The 25293-nt window shown below is 40.3% G+C and overlaps 1 non-coding gene across 1 annotated transcript; it reads left to right on the top strand.

Annotated features, from left to right (window-relative positions):
- Positions 1-12393: 12393 nt before the first annotated feature.
- LOC118730981 lies at positions 12394-12500 on the top strand. The gene has a single exon (XR_004991705.1). It is a non-coding gene; the product is annotated as a U6 spliceosomal RNA (small nuclear RNA).
- The last annotated feature ends 12793 nt before the right edge of the window (positions 12501-25293 follow it).

The following is a 25293-nucleotide window of genomic DNA, read 5'->3' on the forward strand; positions in this document are numbered from 1 at the left end:
TTTGGGCTCCAATTCCTCCCCAAACTATTTATTGATTTAATTCCTCAGATTAACCCATAGATGGAATCAAGATCTAATCCGCCCAGTTTTCAAGGACAATCTCTTACCCCCTTTAAAGTTATAGAATTACTACTTTCCTGGCACAACTTGAAAACTTCATGCTAAAAGCTGAAGCAAAAACAGTATCTAGTGTTGAGGAGATTTTAGGAAACTAGCTATTATAAATTGTTTCAATATTTCCAGAGGGCAATTTGGCAGAAAGTGTTTAAAAGTCTCTTAAAAGTGTGCAGTTCTTTTGACTGAGCAATTTTACTTCTAGCAATTTAACATAAAGAAGTCGTCTCCTTATGAATATACATTTCCCATTAAATATGGCAGTCATAATATATTTTTTTCACATCATCAAATTAGCAATCACCTAAATGTCCAAGAACACAAAACTGGTTAAATAAACTGTTATTGCCACACATGAGCCACTCATTTATAGTGACTAAATCCTTAGTATTTGGAATGATACAAATCTCGGTTCATGTTACATACTACCTGTGGACAATGATGAAGTTAGTTATTTAAATTTTCTAAATCTTGGCTTCCTCACATTAAAATAACCTTGGTGAAGCCTTTAACATGAAGGTCCTAGGGAGTTCCCCTCCAGGAAGCACACCCATGCTGTTCCCTACCTCCTCTCCTTCTTCCACAGGCATGCATCTCCTAAACTGTAAGGGTCCCCACCAGACTTGCAACCTAGAGAGCAACGGGCAGCGGCAGCACATCCTGAGCTAACCCCCTTAACCTGTCTCCAAGGCTCCCCTTTCTCCGACTTCTCAGTGAGCCAAAGCAGCCCAACCTAGACCCTCCTGTTGCTACTTCTATGTTCTTCCTTGACTCACTGTCCTAAGTATATTTTTGCTATGGTCAATAAATTCTTGCTTGCTTTTCTACAAAAAAATAAATAAATAAATAACTTCAGTAAGTAATTGTGAGAACTAAATAAGTATTTAAAGTATATCTGGATTTAGCACACAGAAATGCTCAATAGACTTTAGCAATTAATATTATTGACTTAATTGAATTACTTGGGAGCTATTAAACATCGGTTTATAAAAGAATCTTGAGTCTTACTGAGACTAAAAGTTGCAAAATAGTATGCATGATGATGCCAAGTTTGTGCACACATTCCTTTTTACATTGAAAAAAAGCATTGGAAGATCATCATCAAAGTGTTAAAAATTATACCTCTAAATGTTCAAATTCTGAATGATTTTCATTGTTTTCTTTTTCATATAGTCCAAATTTTTGACAATACAGTTCTTATTTTGCATGCAGAAAAAAACATTATTTTTTTTTTAAATGTCAGTTACTATTTAAACTGCACGCTGGGTTTTCTTAGTTCCATTTTACAGGAGGGGAAAACAGACCTCAGGCTAAGTCCCTTGTTGAATATGACTGCTTCCTACCATGCCTGGAGGAATCTCCCGCCTCACTGTAAAACAAACTAGTTATTGTTTATACTTTATTATCCTTAGATTCTATAGGTAGACGGTAGTTCTTATACTTAGGAATGTGAAATTTTAATGATTGTTTGTTAAACTGTGAATAGTCAAATAATCTCCAAGGGCATAAAATAGGGTCTTCTGCCTTCCCTCATCCTTTGTTCTATTTTATGAATAAACAGATGTTTCTTGCCTAGTACTATGGTGTGGATGTGGGATTTAGAGCTCAGAAATAAATAAGATATATTTCTTATGCTGAAAGTGCTCATAATTTTTAAAAAGTAACATTTCTATAACAATTTACAATTTACAAAGCACTTTGCATTTATACCTATAGTATTACTATACTGATGATCGATTTATGGTTGATGTGAAGAGGCATAAGTAATTTATTCAATTACTGGTAATCTTGAGACAGATCCTACATCTCCTTATTTCAAGTCTGCTGTTTTCCCACTAAACTGCCACTAAAATGTATTAGTTAGGCATATGTGTGTGTTATATGCATTATCAGTTGTGTGCATTATCAGTCTTTGGTCTGTTTTGAATCTCTCCAAAGAGGCCCTCTATCTGTTTCTCATATCAGAACATATAAATTCACTATTATAAGTTGTTAAAGACATTCTCTTCTGATGCGCTATCTACTACATCAAATGCTGTATAAATATTTGTGCTCTCATTGTTGTTGTTTTATAATTTATTACCAGAGAAAGCTTTATTTTCCCAGAAGAAACTTTGTATCTCCTCCTATCTAATAATAAGACATGTAATTGATGATACCTTTTTTCGTTGAGTTGGCTTTCCAACCAACTCTCAGCCATATTTGAACCCATGAATGGCTAGTAATAGTAGGCATCCACTAAATGTTTGGTGGGTGGCCCCAGACAGTGTTTCTCAGTGGGGAGAGCACCGGCCTTTGCAACAAAGGGTCACAGTATTGACTCTAGGTCAAGGGCATGTACCTGGGTTGCAGGTTCAATCCCTGGCATTGGTCAGGGTGTGTGCAAGAGGCAACCCATCAATGTGTCTCTCTCACCTCTCTCTCTCTCTCTCTCTCTCTCTCTCTCTCTCTCTCTCTCTCTCTCTCTCTCTCTCTCTCTCTCTCTCTCCCTCTGTCTCATCCCTTCCTCCCTTCCACTATCTCAAATAAATAAAGAAAGAAACAAATAAATAAATATTTGGTGGATAAATGAAAGAATTAATGTCTAAAGCAACTATGTTGACCTTTATGACTTGCATATTTGTATTATTTTGCTTAGTCCTATTTCTGCCTATGTGTTATTATTATTTGATTATATGTACTCTTTGTTATAATCTGCCTCATATTCTTTTCAGAATAAGCCAGGAGATAAATAAATCAATAAGCAAATATCTACTATACCGACTGAATATTAAGGCCTTTACCCAGGACCTCTAATACCAGCTTCAACACTTTTTAGAAGTAGGACAGTTCCTGAGAACATGCAGACATTCACTCATAATGCTTCCAAGAGGCAGTAAATCGGAATATAATTTGATGAGAAGAAAGAGGTGGCCTTGTTAGCAGATGCTAAAGAAAACAAAAGCTTATACACATTTTAAGAGCCTATTTACTGCAGTTCTCAGGCTCCCAAAGCAGACATGTAGATTTGCCCTTCAGCCCTTCACAATCACATGCTTCAGCTGGCCTTGATGTCTTTCTTCCTTCTCTTTGTTTTCTTACATATAAATATTTGCACCTGATTTCACCTGTGTGAAAGTTGCTATAGGAAGTGCAGAGTGAAGATGAAGAATTACTTGCCTGGGTCTCAGATCCTCCCAGATACCCAAACACCTCTTTCACAATAACCTGCACAATGCATGCGTACATATCAGATTCTGTGCAACATGGCTTTGTGACATGGTCGCTGTACAAGGAGTTTCACAGTCTTGGTGTTTACAATACTAATGTTGAAACTGTAAAGAGAGATATTTTCATCTATTTAGGAGGCATAGAACCAGGCATTTAAGGTATTAAAGCAAATTTTTTTGGAGAAAATCTGAGCTAATTTTGAAGGATGATAGAAATTAGCCAATTTGGGTTGTGGGGGAGGACAGGGCAAGTGTAAAGATACAGATAGAAATCTACACTTAACATTTTGTTAAGAGAGTATAGATTTCATTTTTTTTAAATAAAAAAGTAGATTTAATTTTTTCAATAAAAAAAGAAAAAAGGCATTCATAAAATAGCTAAAGAGTAAAACAATTATAAAATAGTATTGAAGAAGGAGAAGGAGGAGGAGGAGGAGGAGGAAAAGGAGGAGGAGGAGGAAGAGCAGGAGGAGGAGAAGGAGAAGGAGGAGGAGAAGAAGAGCCTTAGTCAGTTTGGCTCAGCGGATAGAGCATGGGCCTATGGACTGAAGTGTCCCAGGTTCGATTCTGGTCAAGGGCACATGCCCTGGGTTTTGCAGGCTTGATCCCCAGTAGGGGTCATGCAGAAGGCAGTGGTCAGTGATTCTCTCTCATCATTGATGTTTTTATTTCTTTCTCTCTGAAATCAATTATATATATATGTATATATTTTTAAGGTGAGTAAATAGTCCCATTTTCATTGTAATATTGGAAGCCAGACTGAGGTGGACTGAAGGAACATGAAAGGAATTGAAGATATGGACAGGAACGGACAAACCTTTCTGGAGCAGGATGCAATGAAAAGGGATATGAAACTGGGTGGTAGAGAGAGGGTGGAGGCTTGGCTGTCCATGGAATTTGCTGTCAGCACTTTTCTTATCTGAGAGATAATCCAAATTTTCAGTTTATCTAAACTCAGCGTTGCAAATTGGCTCTGCTAGGAACAATAGTTTTCTACTTGTCTCTAATGATGTTGCGGTGGAGCTTTTCCAGTTGCTTTCAGCACACCCTGGAATTGCTCCCTGTAGTGTTCTAGTCCGCTCTGTTCACTTGGTTGTCATCTACCTCCTTTCAGGAGCCCTACCCAGAGAGCTGGCGCCTGGTCCTTGTGGCCTACATTGGCAAGGAGTGGCACATTCCAGGGCCTTCTCCCGAAGATGAAGTTTTCTGATTTGTCAAGTGATGCTAATGGCATCTCTGGACAGTCGTATTTATAATGGTACACCATTCTTGTAGATTTTTTATGAACATTCATCTTTATTCGCAAAAGAAGATTTAGGCCCTTACTGGGTTTTGGTTTCTCTTGGCTTTGATGAAAAGTTGTAAATTGTATATTGATGTTGTGCTGTTGTGAATTACGTTCTTTGAAAGTCATGGGAAGGTTTTCAGAGTCAAAAGTGATGTAAGGTGCTTGGATGATGTGGCTCGGTGGTTGAGTGTTGACCTATGAACTAGGAGGTCCTGGTTTGATTCCAGGTTGGCATATGCCCGGGTTGCAGGCTCGATCCCCAGTGTGGGGACTCCAGGAGGCGGCCGATCAGTGATTCTCTCTCATCATTGATGTTCTATTCTTTATCTCTCCCTCTCCCTTTCTCTCGGAAATCTATTTTAAAAATATATTTTTTTTTAAATGATGTAGCATATGTCAATTATATCACAATTCTAAAATCTAATTTTGTTTAGAAAAGTGATATCAGAAGACTAATTCTAAACTGTGACTCACTTTAATTCAGCAGTGTAAACAGAAATAGGAAGATGTTTCTTTAAACCTTCAGAATAGAAATCACTCTACAGGACTTGCTTTATAAATTATTTATTTCATTCATGTAAATACTCAAGGCCGCCTCCCAAGGCAGGCAGCTGGGCTGGGTGGAAACCACACCTGGCTTCCCTTCAGAAGGGGTAAGTGGGAGGCTGAAGGATGGCTTTGGGGCCAAGTGAGCATCCAGCTGCCCTGGGAGGCCTGTTTTGCCTGCCACTCTGTAGAGGGGTCCCCTCTGGTGGGCACACTGCGCAGGCTGAGCCCCTCCAGGTGCTGAATGTCAGCACAGACTCAGTGCCCGCAGTGCCTGGTGGGGGAGAGAGGGGTTGGGGAGGGATGTGGGGACAGGAGGGTTGCCCACCTGGTGTCTGCACCCTTCTGTCGAAGGGGTCAATGCATCGACCCCTCCCATACTGGTTTGAGGACCCTGGGACTGCAGGCAGGACCTGAAAGACTAGTGACAGGCTGGGGCCCTGGGCTCAGCAGGTCCCTGGAGCTGCAGGGGAGCGCTAAGGGTGCTGTGTGCTGAATGAGGGCTCTAGCGGGTGAGAGATGCTGCCACGGAGGTGGGGTGGCATCAGGTAGCAACAGGGTAGAGCCACGTCTCACAAACTGACTGCAGAAAGTCAGTTGGTTTGTACATACTGAATCAATTTCTTTTCTAGGTAAACAGAATCTGCCAGGGGAGGCAGGCAGAGGAAGCCAGATACAGGAAAGATAACAGTACTTTACAACCCAAGCCACAGATGGTGAGGGCCCTCCCAAGGCCCTCACCCAATGCAGTTAGACTCCGCCAAGATTTCCAGCTGGGAGGGACCTCGGGACAAAGAGAGCACCCACCAGAGGCACTGGAATTGCAATGACAGGACCCCTCTCCACTGTGGGTCCATCATTGTGAGCAAGGGTGAAGCCCATCAGAGCTAATGGTCACAGGGTGAGGGGCCGCTTGCCCAGAGGTCACAGGTAAAGGAGACATAGGCTGTGGGCAGCCCAGGGTTCCATTTTTAGCTGTGCCCTTTTAACTGCTGTGTGCCCTCAAAGAAGTCGCTCACCCCCTATGTGCTGCAGTAGCCTCACCTGTACAGTGGGCCACAGCTGCTCCTCAGAGGAGTGTGGAGTGATTATGTGTGTGCCTCACTTGCCCTGAGGGCTTTCCCCTTCATAGTCATCACCCCTACCTCACCACCCTTCTCTCCCCCAGCCTTGGAGGGACTGCATAGGCCCCTCTGGACCTCTTGCATGGACCCTGGACAGACCATTGCACTCCTGTCTCTTTTACAATCCCAGCTCTCACAGTCCCAGCAGGAAAGAGTTGGCACACACAAACAATTTTCTGGAAGGACTTTGGCAAAGGGACTATTGATAGGTGTGAGAGCAGGGGCAGACAGCGAACCAGGGTTCTTTTGTTTATGACCAATCCCAGTTTTGGGGCCTGTCCCCAAACACCAGGTCATGTTGGGCTTTCTTGGCAACCTTTAAGTGTCCCTGAATGAGATTCTGTTTCATGACATTCCTGCTGATTCATTCTATAGCTGGCCCCCCTGGTCATCTGTGCTATTTTGGTGGAGGTAGCCAGGCTCTGGATCCTTTCTTTCTCCACTCTGGCCCATCTAGCGCTGATTAAACTCTGACCTAGTTTTCCTTCTATTAAACAGTGAAGATTTAATTTCCCAGTTTTAAAAATATAACATACTCTTGATCATTTGGCATAGCTCTCAGTATAAGTTAAGATATCCTATATAATAAAGAGGTAATATGCAAATTGACCCCTCATGCCCTCACACAAGATGGCTGCCCCCATGTGGTCAAAGATGGCCGGCAGGGGAGGGTAGTTGTGGGTGATCAGGCCAGCAAGGGAGGGTAGTTAGGGGTGACCAGGCCTGCAGGAGAGGGCAGTTAGGAGCAACCAGGCCTGCAGAGGAGGGCAATTGGGGTGACAAGGCTGGCAGGAGAGGGCAGCTGGGAGTAACTGGACAGGCAGGGGAGGGAAATTGGGGCAACCGGGCCTACAGGGGAGGGAAGTTAGAGGCAATTGGGCTGGCAAGAGAGCAGTTAGGGATCTATCAGTCTGGCAGGGGAGTGCTTAGGTAGTGATCAGGCTGGCAGGTAGGCACGTGGTTGGGAGCTAGCAGTCCCGAATTGTAAGAGGGATGGGGCCTAAACCAGCAGTTGGACATCCCCCGATGGGTCCCAAATTGGGTAGGGTGCAGGCTGGGCTGAGGGAGCACCCCCTGCCCCACTACATGAATTTCATGCACTATACCTCTACTTAGATATAATTAGATATGGTAACTACATAAGATAAAGGCTTACATTTGGATAGAAAATTCTTCATTCACTGAAAATTAAAATAATAATACTGGTAATAATAAGCTTTAAAACCTCTACCACATTTTTCTTGCATGTCAAAAAAAAAAAACCTGCCTTTTTTAAATTACACAGTTGTACAAAATCCCTTAGGCCATTTATTGTTAAAAAAAAAAAAAAATCTAGTTCAGCATTCATGTTAGACGAACACTGCTTTTATTGCTCTATTGTTTGCAGACTTTTTTCCTTAAATATGATACCATACTTCTAAATCTCTGCTCTTTCTTAGTTCTTCTTCTCTCTATTTAGAAAAGATTAGGTCACACTTTCTTAGCTAATTACAACTTTTCAGTGTTAGACATTTGTTTTTCCACAGCCATTCTCCTATTTCAGAGTATTATTTTCCTCCAATGTTTTTATTCCTTCCTTGTTTTCCCAGTAAACTTTCACCCAGTGCCTTTAATTTTATTTCATATTTGCTAACCAAAGGCACCTTTTTATTACAGAAGCTGAGTTCTCACTATTTTTTTAAAAAGATATTTTCCATTAAATTCTTCCCTGTCCACTGTCCTACCTACCTACACACACATGCACACACACAACAGCAACAACTAGTACTACGACAACTACAACAACAGAACAGCAACAACAAAAAACAGTTCTTCCAGGCTGAGTGCCATTGAGTTGCTCTCAGAAACCTAAGCAGGTTGAGAGCAGAACCTTGCCCTTGTTTACCAGCTGTAGCTAAGCCGATTGGCTGCTGATTTTCAACAGACCTAACCAGTGTTTCCGGAAAAATGAAGCAAAGCTTCTGTAATTAACAGAACGTGGTTGTTACACCCTAATAACAAAAGTAAAGGGCCAGTTCCACTGAATTAATTCTTATTCTAGATGAGGGGTGCTGTTGAACTCCTGCTGAATTCCAGTTTAGTGAACAAAATCAGGTTTTCTCGAATTATGAAACAGTACAACATGACAAGGCTAATCTGGTACTTGTAAGTAGAGCCAGAACCACTGCCTTCCCCTCACCTGCATTAACTATGACCAACACTCCTTGTGGGGGCACTGCATTGCTGGGACCTTACTGATGGGGTCCAGTATGGAAAAGTCCATTTGGTTCTTGAATGAAGGCTTTCTTGGTAGGAATGGTGATGTTCAAACATTTCTTCTACCCTACTCTTTTATTTCATTTCTCAGTGTGTTCAGAATCTAGAAGGAGAAGAGCAGTGTCTGGTGGACCTTCAAGAAGATTCCCTAAAGTGTTTACCATATTTTTCGGACCATAAGACGCTCCGGACCATAAGACGCACCAGTTTTTAGAGAAGGGAAATGAAGAAAAAAAGATTCTGAAACAAATAGTGTCCTAAAATATTTTATGTGCATTAAAACCCAACATCCCAGTCATAAACACATGTAATCAACCCTGTAAAGTAAACAGCAGCATTTAGAACCATTTTAGAACCGGGCAAGCACACAGAGACCACACAGAGCCGGGCAAGTAAAAAAACTTTTTTTTTTTAAGTATATGTGTAGGCTATATTTGGACCATAAGACGCAGGACTTTTTCCCCCCACTTCTGGGGGGAAAAAAGTGCGTCTTATGGTCCGAAAAATACGGTAATCGGATGCTAACATTTAGAAATAAAGCAAACAAAGTGGAATTAGAGGGCAGAAATAGAGAGAGAGAGAGAGAGAGAGAGAGAGAGAGAGAGAGAGAGAGAGAGAGAGAGAGAGAGAATGGCATTTGATGAAGTCAGGACAGGTGGTGACTTTGGGCTTTAGATTTTCGTGTAATGGTGAGACATTTTGACCTTAGTGGTTTGTAGAGATTTATATTAGCCAAGCTGACGTTAACAGATGGGCAGATTCCTACTACAGTCTGACAGTGAGGTTTTGAGTTTTAATTCATGCATAATGGTGACTGAAATGTATGGCAGTTTTTTCCAGAGATGAACAGCTGTTTCCATAGAGGCAGGGGCCGCAGGGGTTCTACTTATGGGTAGCATCCAGCAGACACCTTTGGGCCACTGAGCCTTGCAAAGGTTGCAGACTCGTCCATGTTAATCTTATAAACAAACTAGAGGCCCAGAACACTATTGAAATGGCGCGAGGAGGTGCCCCGCCTCCCGCTGTGTGAGGAGGCACCCCATGAGCTGCCATAGACCACTGCCATGGGTGGCCGGGACCCACAACTGAATTCCGCCCCAGGCCCCCTTTGACCCCCTGCCTGTGTCCACTCCAGGGCTGACCGAGCTGCCACACCAGCTTGGGCAGACTCCCTTCTGCCTCTGTCTTCATCTCTGCTCCGGGCCTCACCTGGGATGCAACCTATCCGGTCGTCCCATTTTAGCGTCCTGGCCTAATTTGCATATTACCTCTTTACATATTAAGTCATGTGGGTCTTAGGAATGATAAGGGCAGCCCCAGGATGCAGACTGCTGCAACTTACTACCTTGATGCAGCTTTCCTTCTGCAGGCTAAGAAACCATTCAACTAAAGAGAAAGAGCCTCTGTGCACAGGCCTTTGAGACGTGAAGGAGTATAACAAATTTTGCTATTTTTACCTTGTTTGTCAGCCAGGGCTGAGACTAAATGAGACAGATGAGTACTTTATGTGCACTGAGCACTAAGGAGACTCCAACTTCAATGATTTGCTGCAAATGTAAGAAATCTGCTGCTCCACAGTTCATTCAGCAGTGGGGTTTGGGAAAAAGGGAAATGTGGAGTGCCTGATCTTGACACCTTGTGGCTTGTGCATGAGTTTAAATCATCTCCAACTATATGGTCTCAAGTTGACCCTGGATGTGTTAATTACAAATGAGGCAGACACTTCTCAGCAGACAGATTTCTTAGCTCTAAGCAGCTCAAGGGTGAAATAGAAAGGAAAAAATTTTGAATATAGTGTATGAAAAAGAAGAGACTTCAAATGAGACCCTGTGGCCAAACTGCCATCATTGCAATTTGTTGGACATCCCCTGAGGGCTCCTGAGCTGCCAGAGAGATGTCTGACAGCCTGCTTAGGCCCCCTGAGGACTGGGCATAAGCCATCAGTCAGATATCCCCCAAGGGGTCCCACACTGGGAGTGGGCACTGGCTGAGCATTTTTGTGCACCAGGCCTCTAGCTCTCAAATAAAAGTGGCAAAATGCAAAAGCAAACTCTTACCCCAGCCATGGTCAATGCATACTGCCAAAGGTAGCATCTTTCTGAGAGATTTCTTCCTGTTAAGATTTCAGAGTGAAGATTCCAGATAGTTGAAAGTTTTTTAGATGAGAGAGTGTCTATAGCAGAAATAAGAGTCAGGAGTCCTGGCTTTGTTTTTTGCAATGATTTTTTTTTTTATTCTTGACATATATTGTCTATAAGACTAAGGGCAGTTAGTGTTGCCTTCAAGAAAGTTTGAACAAAGGTGGAATATTTGTACAATACCTAGAACTCTAACCTGAACTATATATTCCAAGTATAATTATGAGAACTATGCTTTTAAAAATCATCTGAAACTCCTGTCCAATGGCTCAGTTGGTTGGAGTGTTATTCTGTACACCAAAAAGATTGAAAATTGGATTCCCAGTCAGGGCACATACCTAGGTTTTGAGTTTGATCCATGGTGATGGTAAGTACAGGAGGTAATTCATTGATTTATATTTCTCACATTAATGTTTCTCTCTCTCTCTCTCTCTTTCTCTCTCTCTCTCTCCCTCCCTCCCTCCCTCCCCCCCTCCCTCCCTCCCTCCCTCCCTCCCTCCTTTCCCCTCTCTCTCTCTCTCAACTCAATAAACATGTTTTGGGGTGAGGATTTTTTTTTAAAAAGCATTTGGAGAATATTTTGTATATGTGCCTTTTCTTGAAGTAGCCCCACCCCAAGTAATATAGTTTGTTACTTGTTTCTGATTGTATGATCATCCATACTTCTCCTAGTTTTCTTTTCCTGGACTTTAGCTCATATTTTAATGTCAGCCTGGATAAATACTGTATACAGGAAAACTATCATTAAACAAAGCAAATGTAGTACAGAATGATTTTAGCACCATAACTCCTATTGTTTTTTTTTTAAAAAGGAAATGAAATGTAATGTAAATGCCACGTTTTAAATAAAACATCACCTTTTTTAAAAGGCAGTTTAGGGAATTCATTTAGTTTTACAGAATACTGCTGTTAGAACTATTATTGCACCATTATGTTTTCATAGAGCTTCTCATTTAACCAGACAACACAGTTTATGTATTATCCCGCTCAGCAAAGAAATAGCTGTTGGCTCTTCTTCAACAGTTGCTTCCTGCACTTAGTGAGACTCTCAAGTCACCTGGTCACAGGCGGTAACAGAAAAACCATAATATCTACGGAAACTTTTATCATGATACTACTCATCTACAATCAGCATATTTGCAGCTGATTATCCTGCAGATCCCCTGAGCCCATCTGAACCCTAGATCTAGAATACAAAAGACTTAACCTCAATTATAGGGCAAGGAATTCACCTTGACATAATTTCATTATTCTTAACCAAGATTAATTTTTACTTCCAAAATGAATCCAGAGTAGGTGGAAGCCAATCACTATCCAGAATCATCACATTAGACCTCATCTAAGCCTAGGTGGAAATATTCAAATAGCTTCTTAAAACATCACCTTTTTAGTGATTCACCTAAATTAATTCTTATAATTGAAAATAAGGGGATCACCCTGGCCACTGTGGCTCTGGGTTTGACTCCTGATCAAGGGCACATACCTGCATTGCAGGTTCTATCCCTGGCCCTCAATCAGGGCAAGTGTGGGAGGCAACTAACCGATGTTGTCTCTCACATCAATGTTTCTTTCTTTCACTCTGAATCCCCTCCCCCACCCTCAAAATCAATGGGGAAAAAACAAACAAACATCTGGTGAGTATTAACAACAAAAGAAAACAACCTAGGCATGTTTTCCAAGGTGACCTCTTGAAACAAACAAACAAACAAAAAAAGTGTGTGCTCACTTCGGCAACACATATACTAAAAATTGGAACAATACAGAGAAGATTAGCAATGGCCCCTGTGCAAGGATGATGCAAATTCGTGAAGTGTTCCATTATTTAAAAAAAAAAAAAAAAAAAGAGTGGGTGGATTGGTGAAGTAACTGACCTAAGTTAGACCTTTGGTGGTGTGGTTCTCAGTTCCTGCTCTGGATTTCTGTAAATTCACTTATATTTACCTAGCACCCTACCATTCCATTCCCCTTCCTGCAGAGGAGTAGCAAATGGGGCTCCCCTCCTCTACTGAATTCTGACAAACTGTTGCATCCCACTGGCACCTGGACTGCTCTGCAGAAACCCCACTGCTCTCTCGGCTTCCACATCCCAAATCTGGTCTGAGAGTAGTCACCATATTCTATACCTTCCAGTCATTATGGTCCAGGGAGGTGCATCCTGTCTGGGAAGAAAGGTACTGATTTCTGCACATCCTTCCTTGGTCTCTCAGATGTATCTCTCTGTTTGTCATGCAAATTAGACTTTATAATAGTAAACTTCTCAAGGGCAGTGTTAGATTTTCTATCTTTTTTGCATTTCCAGTGAACAGTATGCCTTTTATAAATTTTTGTTTAGGTGGCTTTAAAATCATTCTCTTTGCACACCTATGTATTTTTATATGTCCTTACACATGAGTGAGGTGTCACATTTAGTGGAGAAGTAATAGACTTCTATATTTAAAGCGTCCTCTCTTTTCCCTCCAAGTTGGTCTGGAATTGGCTGATATAATTTTGTTTCTTTACTGCCAGACACTAGTACGTCAGTGTCCCATAGGATTTCATTTCTTATACTCATATGAAATGAATTACATAACAATTCTCCGGCCTTTCAACCTCACTTTTCTCTTTAAAGGCTAACCAAGAAGAATCAGAGCCTCCATGCACGGGAAGGCAGGGAGTCCATCTCCTCCCCCATACTTTATGAAGATACTCAGAAGTTCTCACATGTTCCACAAATGCATGCTGGGTGTTTTGTGTCAACTCCTCTGGGCTGCTGCTTCAGATTTCTCCCAGAGTCCACTGAATCCCCCTGGCAAAAATAATTTCCTTTTTGATCTCTTTTTCTCTCTCAATCCATGTCCTATATCCCCAGACTCTGATTCAGACTCTACTAGAGGAAGCAGAGTCAGGCCATAAATTAAATCTCTTCAGAGAAAGATGTATCTCCTCCCCCAACCCCCTCCAAAGACTTGGGGATCTATTTTTGGAGATGATGACTTTATCAGTAAGGGTAATAATGGGTACTTAATTTACAGATTCTCAACTAAAAGAAATATTATTTAATTAATTCACAAATGACTAACTCGTGAAATATGAGTGCTTCTGAAACAAAGAAGGATAATACTCTAAAACAACTTCACCTTCCATTTTCAAAGGAGTTGCAGTAAGGAATGCATGGTGGTTTAAAACATGTTGTTTTCTCTCTCTCTCTCTCTAAGAATTTAGAAATATTAAGATCTACAGTTCTAGATCAGTTCACAAGGGTATCACAAACTCTCTTTTTCTTTTTAAATATATTTTTACTAGAGTCCTGGTACACAAATTTGTACATGGGTGGGGTCCTGCCAGCCCGCTCCTATTGGGGCTGGCTGGGGGGTAAGGCCATGGACAGTTGGCAGGCCCTGCCCCCTGGATGAATTCCCACGTGAAGGGGAAATTTGCATATTAGCCTTTTATTTTATAGGATTGATTTCAGAAAGAAAGGGAGCGGGAAAGAGAGATTTAAAAAAAAAAAAAACATCAATGATGATAGAGGATCACTGATTGCCTGCATCCTGCATGCCCCACACTGGAGATCAAGCTACAACCCAGGCATGTGCCTGACTAAGAATTCAACTCCAACCTCCTGGTTCATAGGTTGATGTTCAATCACTGAGCCACTCCAGCTGGGTTATTTTTCTTAAGTATGGCTATTTCTATAAGATTTTCCCCTTATTGTATGCATAAGAGTTTTAAAGACTTTTCTTACATTTAAGCACTATCCTATCACAATGAAACTTATTGGACAATACATAAGAGCTTTCATATGTCTATTCTTGGAACACTGAACTATTAGATTAGTAAGGGACTAAAATTAAGAATAAATTTCCGAAAAGCACCTACTACTTGGAAGGAGATAATGGGGTATGTGGCATTTTGTTGGCAAGAGTCACCTTGAGAAAAGTCTGTGAGCCTTCGTTTTACAGGAAGCTTGTGCTTATTCACCCATTGAACTTTGTTCTCTTCTGATGGGCGGGGAAGGTTTAGTCAGAAAGAAAGAAAGGCTTCCAGAAGTTCTGTACCCTTATTTTGAATTCTGACTATTTCTGCATTACAGAGGTAGTATTCAATGACCTTTTTTAAAAGATTTTATTGATTAATTTTAGAGAAAAAGGAAGAGAGATAGAGAAAGAAGTAGCTCAGTTCCATGCATTACTTATGCATTCATTGGTTGATTCTTGCATGTGTCCATGTGTCCTGACTGGGGATTAAACCTACAACTTTGGTGTATTGGGCCAATGTTCTAATCAACTGAGCTACCCAGCCAGGACCAGTATTCAATTATCATAACTATTTTCTTTGTGTGCTATAAATATTCCTATATTAGGAAACTTAACACTGATTCTGAAGGAGTTTAAGGAGAACCAGGGATGATAGATAATGATAGATAGATAGATAGATAGATAGATAGATAGATAGATAGATCATTCATGATTGTTTTCCTTAAAAGATCATCAAATTAAGGCAAAAGATTTGGATACTGTCTCAACAAGTTAATCATATTTGAAATTCTGTCTAATAGTTTCTGTGCAACCCCTAAGTGAACCAATAGTTGACATGCTGAAACTTCTAATAAAACTTGATCACCTAATATATCAATATTATAAATTTCAACACTAGTGGGAAAGTTCACTTTTTTTTTTTGGCTAAAAAATTTACACTTTAAAGTATAATTTTAGGAAATGCCATTTATTTTATACATATGTACCTAACTCTAGGGCAAGCTTTATTGTTCTGGGTTTTTTTTTTAAGTTATTATACAAATGCTGTATATGTACATTACCAAGTACTTAAAATCTTAGTTGTCATTATCCCTGAACTTCTGATGAATACTCAGGGACAGCAAAGACATGCTTGAACAGGTAAGTCAGCACGTAGCTAAATGACATCTGTGTCCCTAGTATTGCAATCTTCTAAGCTCTAACTATGACTAGTTTCTATTGCATAATTCTCAGAGCAGTGCTTTTTTTAAATGTTGCACAAACATGATAAGGACATGAAAGACTTAGTTTTTTTTTTTTTCCTCTGGCCACGGAACTTTCATGAGAATGTTATGAGAACCTTATTTTTTTTTTTACCACATCCATCCCCACTCTTGACTGCATTGCCCAATAGAGGCCAGATTTTCCAAATATGTTCTAGCTGGGTTTGCAACAATTACAGGATTCAGTCAGAATCCTGTGCATATGGCAAGGTTTATCTTAGTAATATTTTAAACTGAATATAAGCAAACAGAGTTTGATTTTATTTGCATGTACAACACTGTCCATTTTAAGTAATTTACTTTTATTATTCCCAAGTCATTCTTTAAGAAAAAAATTTGGAGGGGAACAAAGGAAATTTTTAATTATCCACTATGGGACTTTTTTTTTTTCTTCAAATGGGATAAAAGTGCTTCTTAGATGTAATTTTATATAATCTCGGTGGCATGTGGAAGAATTGGAGGCAAAGATTGTTATGCTATTACTAACTGTGTTGTATAAATAAGCAAACATAAAGATAGAGATATATTACTATACCATTATTCTAATGTTTTGTCTTCGTTTTTAATACCTAAAAAATCTCTGAAGAATGTCAAAATGTTCCCTGTATTATAATGTAAGATTGGTGTTGTTGTTGTTATTCTAAGGTTGTATCTATTTCTTTAATAGAGAAATCTACTTTTGATAAATGAATTTATAATTATAATCTAAAGTTTAATTTAAACAAAATAAATAAATAGATAAAAGTTTTCTATCAAAGTAAAAAATAAAATAAAATAAAACTCAATTTAGTAAAATTTGGCAGAAGTTTTGGTGGCATCCAAAAGAAAAGATTTGACTGATATATATAAATGTGATTACTGATAAATAGAAGCAAAAAATACATTACATTCATTTTAGCAAGACAAGACAATTGAGCTCTGGTATAATAACTATTACAAATGTGATTCAAGCATGGCAGATATTTTATTTCAGTCTACCTCCCCAACCCCCCTCCCCCAACCCCCGCCTTCTCCACCTCCCATTTTCAGATCAATTTCCAAATTTCCCCCCCAAAATGATTTCTCAGGGCTACATGTCTCCTGCTTTGAGACAGGAAGCTGTGGCTCCCATACTCTTCAGTCTATTCTCTGGGGTGGCCAGATCTCAGCTAAGGGCAAATCATTCTCAGAATCGTTGCTCTGTTCCCATGACCTGGACCTGATTAAATAAATTACAGTGGCAAGCCCAGAAGTATTCCTCTAACCAGTTAGGCAGAAACTTGGGGCCTAAGCGAGAAACAAGTCACAAGGCAAAGCTACAAAGTGAAGATAATTTTTCAAGCATATGAACAGAAAACTAGCACTATCAACAAGGCACAGAATTCTGTTAAGATGGAACGGTAATGGTGAACAGCAGCATGAAACAAATGGAACACCATGAGATGCTGAGCAATTCTAGATTCTACAGTAAGTTTATTAGCAAACCTGATATATTAACTAGTTGGAATGTTTCAAGTAAAGAATCTATGAATCTAACAAAAGATATGGAATAATAACTAGTATTTAAATTGCATATTAAAAACTGCCCCTCGGCGCAACTTTATCCGGCCTATGTTTTATTTTCATAACTAATTTTCTGTGTCTCTAGGTCAAGTTGGCCATAGTCCATCTTGTTTTAAAAGTTCATCACCCCAGATCAACCCACTGGTTAAAATAAGCAATCTTTCCACAACTCGTAAGCATAAAACTTGGATGGAAAGAGCCTGATTGTCTTTCCTTTGTAAATGTTAATCATTTCCAAGTTAACAGCAGACTTGAAATCGAATTCACTTTGGTTAGATATTATTTCAACTGGCTTTAAAACTTTAAATAAAAATTTAAAAAAACTAGTAAGCCTAAACCGGTTTGGCTCAGTGGATAGAGCGTCGGTCTGTGGACTGAGGGGTCCCAGGTTTGATTCCGGTCAAGGGCATGAGCATTGGCTGCAGGCACAACCCTGGTTCGGGGTGTGCAGGAGGCAACTGGTCGATGTCTCTCTCTCATCGATATTTCTACCTCTCTATCTCTCTCCTCTCCCTTCCTCTCTGTAAAAAATCAATAAAAAATATATTTTAAAAAATAAAAAACTAGTGAAATCGTTAATACAAAAGAGGATATGGACATTGCTTTATCAATATTTGAAATGAATATTTACAAGTGTTCCCAAATAAGGCAAGTCAGAAGTATTTGATTTAATATTATTATTCTGTTCCACAATGACTTTATATTGAAAGGTTGTATCCATAGAAAATTTCAAGGTCAAATTCTTTGTAATATTTTTATGTAGTTAAATTAATTAACAAAAAGCGATTTCTCTTTCTTCTTGAGACTATAACTCAGCCAAGCTACAATTTATCAATTTAATAGTCATTTACTGGGCATTTATGAATACCAGGCCCCAGTTAGGACCTAAAAATCATCATAGACAAGACTAGTATGTTCCAAAATCATTACAAAAAAAGGGGAGCTTTCAGCAACAGAAAAAAATCTTTGTTTCCTCACAATGTTGTGAGAAGACATTCTTTCTCATTTTCACTAACTGATGGGGCTGAAGATCGTGGAGAAAAAAATGAAATGAGAAATGAGTGGGTACCAATATTAAAGACTATGTGAGTCCAGAGATGCATTAATAGCTAGGACCTTCCTTCTCTCTGGAAATTCCAACAACATGAGGATAAGGGATGAGAAAGTGGCACAGCAAACAGGGAACGCCTCAAAGATTCCTCCCTTTAACAGTGTGGTAACCATAAGTAATTCATTAGTCATTGTTTTGTTTTGTTATGGTTCATATTTCCCCCAAGCGTAATGTGCTTTCTGTTCATTGTAAATTATACTAGAGGCTCAGTGCATGAATTCATGCACAGGTGGGGGCCAGCTGGCCTGGCCCTGATTGGGGCAGATAGGGCCAGACCTGTTGGGAGAAGGAGACAGAGGAGGTTGGCCGGTCGGCCCACCCTGATCAGGGCCTAGTCAGGGCCGGGCCGGCAGTGAGGAGGGGCCACAGGCAATTGGCCAGTGAACCCTGCCCCTATTGGAGTAAGGGGGGCAATCAGGAGTGGGGCCAGCTGGGGAGAGGCTTTGCAGGGGGTTGGCCAGCTGCCTCGCCCTTGATCAGGGTGGAAGAGGCCAATTGGCAGTGGGACCAGCCAGGAGGAGGGGCTGCAGGAGGTTGGCTAGCCTGCCTCACCCCCTATTGGGCCAGTTCACTGGCCAAAGTAAGCATCATAGTGACCAGTCACTGACTTTTTAAATATGTAGCCTAGAGGCCTGATGCATGAATATTCATGCAAGAATGGGCCTTCCTTCCCCTGGCTGCCAGTACCACTTTCACTCCAGCCAGGAGCCACCTTTCCGCCTTTCCACGCTGCCCAAAGGCCTGGAGCTGGTGCAGAGCAGAACGCCTACATCATCGTCATGGCAACAACACAAGTGCCCCACCCCACCCCCAGCTGCTTGGCGCCTATGTATGCAAATTAACCCACCATCTTTGTTGGGTTAATTTACATACTCACTCCTGATTGGACGGTGGGTGTCGTGAAGGTACAGTCAATTCGCATCTTACTCTTTATAAGTGTGGATATTAAAAACTGATGATAAGCAATAAGAATAGTTTTGCCCTTAAAGACAATAAAGTAATATTTATTTCAAACGAATTATCTTCCTTTGAATAATTCTATTTTTATAGCTTATACCTCTATCTCATAAAGCCATCAATATAGCAAATGACATTTTTGTTGTTGTTGTTAATACTCTGACAATTTTTCCATTGATTTTTAGAGAGAATGGAAGGGAGAGAGGAAGGGAAAGAGAGAGAGAAACATCATCGATCTGAGAGAAACACATTGATTGATTGTTTCCCACAGACATCAGGAATCGAACTTGCAATCCAGGTACATGCCCTTGACCAGAATTAAACCCACAACTCTTTGGTGCATGGCCACTGCTCTGACTACTGAGCCACACTGGCCAGGGCACATTTTTTTCTTAGATAGTAACATGATTTATGAGACAACAAGAGAAATTTTATATTTGTAAAGTATTTTATAGTTTCAAAACACTTTCACATACATTTTTTCATTTGATTAACAGTTCTGGCAGGTAACCTGGCATATTTATCTATCCCTGCTTTAAAGAAGCTGAGACAGAGAGAGTATGAGCCTTGCCTAAGTCATCACAGTAAATAGTAACGAGAGCTAGGATATAAACCCAGACCATGCGTTTTTTAGCCCAGGTCAGGTTCAATTTTCTCCCCTCCATGCTCTGTTTCTCATAACATAATGACCCTCAGAGGATTGATAGTACTTTGACTTTTAGTCATAGATGTTGATCATACAGATGATTTTATCCCCTATTTAGTTAGTATCGTGTATCTGATAGGTAATAAATAAAAAGTCACCAGCTACTACTGTGCATAAAGCAACCTGAAAACAGGATTAAATCATCATGTAAAGAGTATTATGAGTGGCCCAACGTGAAGCAAGAAAACACAAGGGCAATGGTCCATCAAAAGAGGTTTTTAAAAATTGTTTAATAAAAGAAAAGCATTTAACCTGAAATTTTAAACTTTTGTTTTAATACATTTTATTGACTTTTTACAGAGAGGAAGGGAGAGAGATAGAGAGTCAGAAACATCGATGAGAGAGAAACATTGATCAGCTGCCTCCTGCACACCCCCACCTGGTACATGCCCTTGACCGGAATCGAACCTGGGGCCATTCAGTCCGCAGGCTGACACTCTATCCACTGAGCCAAAAACGGTTTCGGATGAAATTTTAAACTTTTTAAAATATGTTTTTGTTGATTTCAGAAAGAGGAAGGGAGAGGGAGAGAGAGATAGAAATATCAATGATGAGAGAGAATCTTTATCAGCTGCCTTCTGCATGCCCCACGTTGGGGATCTAGCCTGCAACGTGGATATGTGCCTTAACTAGGAATCAAACCACGACCTCCTGGTTTATAGGTCAATGCTCAATGACTGTTCTACACTGGCCAAGTAATTTATGTACTTTTAAAAGATATCCATTTGGTAAAATGTGCCCAAGAGGAAATATTTGCTGAGCTTTTTAGTCATTGAGCTTTTTAGTGATTTCCTGTCTACACTATGTCAAATCAACAAATGTCTCTATTTGATCCCTTATTATATATTACTAGAGGCCCAGTGCATGAATTCATGCACCAGTGGGTCCCTCGGCCTGGCCTGCAGGATCAGGACAAAACCAGCTCTCTAATATCTCCTGAGGGGTCACGGATTGCGAGAGGGTGCAAGCCATACCAAGGGACCCCACCAGCGCACTTTGGGGCCGGGGAGGGACACAGGACGTTGGCCAGCCAGGGAGGGTCGGGGGGGGGGGGGGGGGGGGGGGGAGCGCTCTAGGCCATGTCCAGCCCATCTTGCTCAGTCCTGATCCGACAGACCCCAGCCACAAGCTAACCTACCAGTCAGAGCATCTGCCCCCTGGTGGTCAGTGCACATCATAGCAACTAGTCAACTAGTCGACTGTCTGCACCCTGGTAGTCAGCACAAGTCATAGTGAGTGCTTGAGCAGCCTTAGCATATCATTAGCATATTGGGCTTTGATTGGTTGAACGGACATCCAGACAACCAGACACTTAGCATATTAGGCTTTTATTACATAGGATCCTCTAAAACACATGTGTCAAACACAAGGCCCGAGGGCCAAATCTGTCCGGCCAGGCCTTGCAATGTGGCCCTCACCGCGCTGTCATCACTGCACTCCGCTGCGTTTCCATCACAATGACAGTTTATGACTGTTCAGTAAACCATTCGGCCCACGATTTAGGCTGGATTTTAGATTTTGGCCCCTTCTCTGATTGAGTTCAACACCCCTACTCTAAAAGCAACATGGTTACCAACTTAGAAGACTAATTCTGGAAAATTGCTCTGGTCTTTATTCACATTTTCAGATACTCAAATAAACAGAGAAATAGAATGATTTTCAAAATGTTTCTTGTTTAACTCAATTCACCAGCATGTATGAAGTACCATATGCCAGACCCTGGGGAATACATGACCAATAAAACACTTGGTATACAAACTCAACAAACTTGTAATAGCAACTTTTATATGTATAACAAGATATACTTATAACCTACATTTATATTTATTAGGTAACATTTGGGCCTGACTCATCAGCACTTACCCCTCTGCTGACAATGCTTCCCACCTATAGAGATAGGCCTTAGGAGGGCCTTACTCACGAGGGCTGGCCACTGGCCCAAGCTGAACTAATTAGATTCTCCTCCTTGAATTTTGAATTAGGACAGAGAAACTCCTGTAAATTAGCTCTGGTCATGAATCAGGTAGACCCAGTAAATGAGGACACTGAGTTGGCAGGCATGATTTTGGAGTTACCAAGTAAAATACAGGCTCCTATATTTTTATTTGCTCAATCTGACAACCTTACATGATGTGCCTTGTAAAAGGGGAGTGAAGAAAGCTGTTCTGTAAGAGAAAAGAAACATAGAGATAAGGAGAATTAAAGACTATGGCAAATGTGTGGTGCGGGAGGGAGTAAAATTGAGAGAAAGGAAAAATGTACCAAAAGTTGTCTTAGTCACCATAACTTTTCAGTCCTCAGTTCCTTGGGAGATTTGGCCATATTTCTTGCTCCACATTCAGCAGATGCTTTCTTTTCTTTAGAAAGCTTAGAGAAAATCTTTTTTCTTTCTTTTTTTTATTATTTTTTTTTATAAAAGATGTCCTAAGGCATGTATAATATTGTCACACTTTGAGGAAAAGTTTTTATTTTACTAACTTTAAAGAATTCACAGGGCCTTGAGATATGTGAGTAGAAACCTTTATTTATCAAGAATATGAAAGTTTGTCTCTCTATAATAAATATACCATGAAATGTCTGGATCAATATTTATAAAAAATTCTATATTTGGAAACCTGGGATTCAGAATATGTCTCCTTGGGTTCCTTAGAAGTATCAATTAAACAGTAAACTCGTTTAATGAACTGCCTCCAGATGTTATTCTAAAATGTTGATCCAAAGTAAAAAACCATGAGGTGGCTAACTTATGAAGTCTTTAGGTGCTATCACTTTCTATAATCCTTCCTCATCCCTCCTCTTACCTTTCTTTGCCTCTTTCCTTCTTTTTTTCCTTTTCCATAGCATCCCTCCTCCATTCTCCAACTTCCCTACATTCCTTCTGAGGTAAAAGGCTATAAAAATAAATAAATAAATACTAACACCTCAGTGTAAATTAGTTGAAAGTGTTATTCACACTTGGAGTGTTTGCATTTTAAAGAAAGACCTTAAGAAAGGAGCCAATGGAACATTTCTGAGGTTGCTGTGAGCAACAACTGTCCATAATGGGAAGTTTATATTAAACTAGAGGCCCAATGCACAAATTCGTGCATGGGTGGGGTCCCTTGGTCTGGCTGGCAATCAGGACCCATCGGGGCTGTCTCACCCAATCCTCATCAGGGCTGATTGGGGCCAGCCAGGGGAGGAACTGTGGGAGGTTGGTCAGCCGTGGGAGGCTGGCTATGGGAGCGCACTGACCACCAGTGGGTAGCTCCTGTGTTGAGTGTCTTGCCCCTGGTGGTCAGTGTCTGTCATAGCTGTTGGCAGGTCATCTAGTCATCCAGTCGTCAGTCGTAACAGTCACATAGGCTTCTATGTATATATAGATAGATAGATAGATAGATAGATAGATAGATAGATAGATAATATTAGTTAATGGATTGGGGATAGATCATCATGCTGAATGTTCAAGCAAAACAAATTGGAATGGTGCAGTCTACCCAAGCTGAGACTGTGGCTAGTGCTGGAACAAAACAACTCTTCATGGGGTGGATCTGGGAAAAGGAATCTATAAAATGTAAACCAGGGAAAATTGTTAACTGTGCAACAGCTCAGTTTCCAAAAGGAAAAAAACACAAAAAACACACAGAGATGACCATGGTTCTAATGGAAGGGCAAAAATGATCTAAAATATGTACTTGGTAGTATATGCTAGGATCAGAGGCCAAGAATCTTAAAGCCTGAACAGAACACAGTTAGGTGGACCTCTTAATTTTATCTACTTCTACAAGTTATCAAATTGTTCCCTTTATCTAAAAACATCTGCCCCCTGCCTGAAACTCTACTAATTGAATGTTTTATCTACTAATAAGCAATCTCTTTTTAGAATTTTAGGGCAGAATATCAGTAATTCATATCTTAATATGGCCTATGAAAGGACCAATTAATTCCTAGATGTAGATTGTTTTTAAATGTAGAAATATTCTTATGGCTTGGGTGAAGGAAGAATTTATTTTGGAATAGGGGTAATTGGAAGGGCAGGCAGGCCCAGTCATGACCAGAAGGCAGCATTGATGATGCTTGGTACTGGAAATGCTGGAATCATAAGAATTGAAACACAACCACAAAAAGACCCTTCAAAGTCAAAGTTTTGAATAGAGGATAGCAATAATCAAGTCAAAGATCTTAAATACAAAGAAGCAAAAAATACTCAACCAGAAAAGCAAAAAGAAAAAATAATCCAAAAAGTTGGAGATAATGTAAGAAGCCTCTGGGACAACTTCAAGCGTACCAACATCAGAATTATGGAGGTGCCAGAAGAAGAGAGAGAGAAAGATACTGAAAACCTATTTGAAGAAATAATGACAGAAAACTTCCCCCTACTGGTGAAAGAAATATACTTACAAGTCCAGGAACCGCACAGAACCCCAAACAAAAGGAACCCAAAGAGGACCACACCAAGACACATCATAATTAAAAAGCCAAGAGCAAAAGACAAAGAGAGAATCTTACAAGCAGCAAGAGAAAAACAGTTAATTACCTACAAGGGAGCATCCATCTAATTGTCAGCTGATTTCTCAACAGTAACTATTCAGGACAGACAGGGGTGGCAAGAAATATTCAAAGTGATGAATAGCAAAAATCTACAACCAAGATTACTCCACCCAGCAAAGCTATCATTCAGAATTGAAGAGCTTAGAAAGAGCTTCACAGATAAGAAAAAGCTAAAAGAGTTCATCATCACCAAACCAGTATTATATGAAATGCTAAAAGGTATTCTTTAAGAAGAGGAAGAAGAATAAAAAGGTAAAGATAAAAATTATAAGCAACAAATATATATCTATTAACAAATGAATTTAAAAATCAAGTGAATAAAAAATCTGAGGAACAGAATACACTGGTGAATATAATAGAATCAGGGCATAGAAATGGAGTGGACTGACAATTCTTGGGGGTGGGGGGAGGAAGGTGGGGAGGTGGGAAGAGACTGGACAAAAATTGTACACCTATGGATGAGGACAGGGGTGGGGAGAGGAGGGTAAGGGCAGAGGGTGGGGTGAGAACCTGGTGGAGGGGAGCGATGGAGGGAAAAAAGGAATAATTGTAATAATCTGAACAATAAAGATTTATTTAAAATAATAAAATAAACTCAAAGTTTTTTTGGTTTAAATTTTAATTGACAGTCAATCTGTCCACAAAACTACTCCTACAAACCAGATGGAAAGAACAATATAGAATACCTTCATACAGTCCTCGCCCTTTCCCAGTTCGGCTCAGTGAATAGAGCATCGGCCTGCAGACTGAAGGGTCCCAGGTTTGATTTTGGT

The sequence above is a fragment of the Pipistrellus kuhlii genome, unplaced genomic scaffold (assembly GCF_014108245.1).
Source record: "Pipistrellus kuhlii isolate mPipKuh1 unplaced genomic scaffold, mPipKuh1.p scaffold_m20_p_3, whole genome shotgun sequence".
NCBI lineage: Eukaryota > Metazoa > Chordata > Mammalia > Chiroptera > Vespertilionidae > Pipistrellus > Pipistrellus kuhlii.